The sequence below is a fragment of the Humulus lupulus genome, chromosome 2 (genome assembly GCF_963169125.1).
Source record: "Humulus lupulus chromosome 2, drHumLupu1.1, whole genome shotgun sequence".
NCBI lineage: Eukaryota > Viridiplantae > Streptophyta > Magnoliopsida > Rosales > Cannabaceae > Humulus > Humulus lupulus.
Genome location: NC_084794.1, coordinates 53136892 through 53139682, shown reverse-complemented (window position 1 = coordinate 53139682; position 2791 = coordinate 53136892).

Sequence of the window (2791 nt, the reverse complement as noted above, 5' to 3'; positions counted from 1 at the left end):
CCACCATTCTGCTGCGTATTAGGAACTCGTTCCTGACATAAAAACCCAACAAGTCAATCGGTCCAAACTGTAACCCCCAGCTTCGTGCCTTCTGAACAGATTCCAAGGAATGTTCACAACAACCCAATAAGGCGAGCTGGGACCAATTCGAGGAGACAAAACACCCCAACGAATCCATACGTGCCGCGATCAGAGCCTTCTGCACAAAGGACCCAGTAGATATGCCCCAATCGAACGAGGATAGCCTCACCGATAAGACACCCGCCCTCATCGGTTAGACATCAAACACCACCGCGCTCATATAGGAACGCTCCAGTTCGAGGAGATAGCAGGAGAAATCCTTTTCCCTCATAGGACATCTATGTCCCATGGCCTCGAACTAATAATCTAGTTCCTCGATCTCAGCCGTGGGATGTAAGTTTCGCTAATGAAAGTTACTGGATGAAGAGCCAGCGTGGAGGCAGATCCGAAAGTGACCTCAGAAATCATTTGAGTTTCGCACAAAGTCTTCGTTCTAATCCACAACCTAACCTGTGTGATCAACTAAACTCACAATGGAGGTATCCAGCTCGTCGTGATGATGTGAGTTATACTCAGCATGGGGGAGATCCGTCTATCATGCACAACAATGGGAATGTCTCACCTAACCGAGCTCATGCTTGGAGGGAAAACAACCCATCTAACGCATACAATAGGATGGGGGCTGGTGATCAGCTCCCAACTAACCTAGAGACCAAAGATCCAACCCTTGAGCGGTTGGCCTTGATGGAGGAGCATATGAAGAGGCTCTTATCTGGAAAAGGAGTTGATGATTGTGATTCCAATGCGGAGCTCGATCATTTTGCTCCAAATATCGCGGAAGCTCCATATCCTGTTGGCTTCAGGATGCCAACCATGCCTACATATGATGGAAACACAGACTTATCCAATCACCTCAGGACATTCAATACACTAATTATGGCCCACAATGTCGGGTTCAACCTGAGATGTCTCCTGTTCCCCGCAACTATGATTGGACCCGCTAGGTTGTGGTTCAACAAATATAAAAGACATTTAATCACCTCGTGGAAGAAATTTTCTTCCGATTTTAAGAGACAGCTTTAAGCTTTGAAGGAAACTCGGGTTGAGGTCGATTTGTTGGCCAACATAAAACAACAACCTGGTGAGTCCCTGAAAGCATATCTGAGCGGATTCACCAATGCAGTAGCACGAGCTAAGGATGTTAATGATAGTTCTAAGCTCATGGCGATGAGGACAAGAATCACGGTTGGAGGTGATTTATGGCAAGAGCTCCAATGAAAAGGAGTAAAAAGTGTAGATGAATTCCTAGCACGAGCTCAAGAATGGATAAATCTAGAGGAGGTGTGATCTATTGTCGTAGGAACCAGCAAGACCCTTGTTCAGCCTGATAGAACGGTGGCAGATGTTGCTACTATGGCTCAACCTGTTACCCGGAATAACTAGATGGGGAACAATAAGTGGAAGGGGGTGGAGAGGGCAACCAGAACGGAGCCAAAAGAATAAGCCTGGGGAAAAGTTCGAGCCCATTTACACCAACTATACCAACCTGACTGATACGCAGGAGCATATTTTCCTGGAAAACTCAAATCGCCTACCATGGAAGAAGCCAGAGCCATTGAGGCACCAGAGGGTGAAGAGAGATCCCTCTAAGTTCTGCAGGTATCACAATGACATTAGTCATAACACTAATGATTGCCGACAATTAAAGGATGAGATCGAAACTCTCATCCCAGCTGGACCGTTAGCCTAGTATGCTTGAAACTGAGTAGTTCCCAACCAGTAAACCAGGCAAAATACTCATCCAACTCCGAATAATCTGAACAGCCAACCCTAGGCTCAGACAGATTAGAGGAACCAAGTCGATCCCCCTCCAATAGTAGGAGGGGATATAACCATTATTGTCGGAGGACCCTGTTTGGCGGGCACAACCCACAACGACGTTGAATTTATCCCGAAGCAACAATTATCAAAACAACAGCGGTTGGAGAAACAACCAATCATTTTCACACAAATGATCCGCTGGTTGTAACCATTCAGCTTTCAACCCAAGGGGTCGAAGGATATTGGTTGATAATGGGAGCTTAGTAAATGTGTTATTTAGGTCCACCCTAGAAAAAAATGGGATTGTCCATAACTGATCTTAAGGCCACCTCAATGACATTATAGGGATTCTTACGAAAAGGAACGACAACCATAGGGACGATCAGACTAGTAGTTACTCTAGGGGATGATCTGCGAACTATTTTCCAAAATACTCGAGTACATCATAATCAATTGCCCAGCCGCCTACAATGCGATTTTGGGACGACCTGCGCTGATGACCTTTGAGGCCATCACCTCGATCTGACACCTAGCGATGAAGTTTCTCTCAACATCAGGTGTATGTGCTATGAGAGGAGACCAGCTCATCGCCAGAGAATTCTATAGCATTTCCATGAGGGGAAAGTTACAACCTAGGAAGCAAGCAATGGTCATAGTTGAAGGAGGATAGGAGCCCCGGGTAATGGTAGTTACTCATGGGGCGGAAGAACCTCGAGAAGGAAATAACGAGGTTGCCCAATAGGAGGACATTGATCTGAGATTAGGCAAAGATAGGTTTGAACTCCAAGCATTGGAGAAGCTTGAGGAAATCAGTGTTGACCCAGAGTCACCTTCAAGGGTTATAAAGGTGGGGAAAAACCTTGGAGCCAAAAGGAAGAAAGAGTTAGTTAAGTTCTTGAGAAATAACCTAGATGTCTTTGCCTGGTCGCACGAAAATATGGTGGGAATC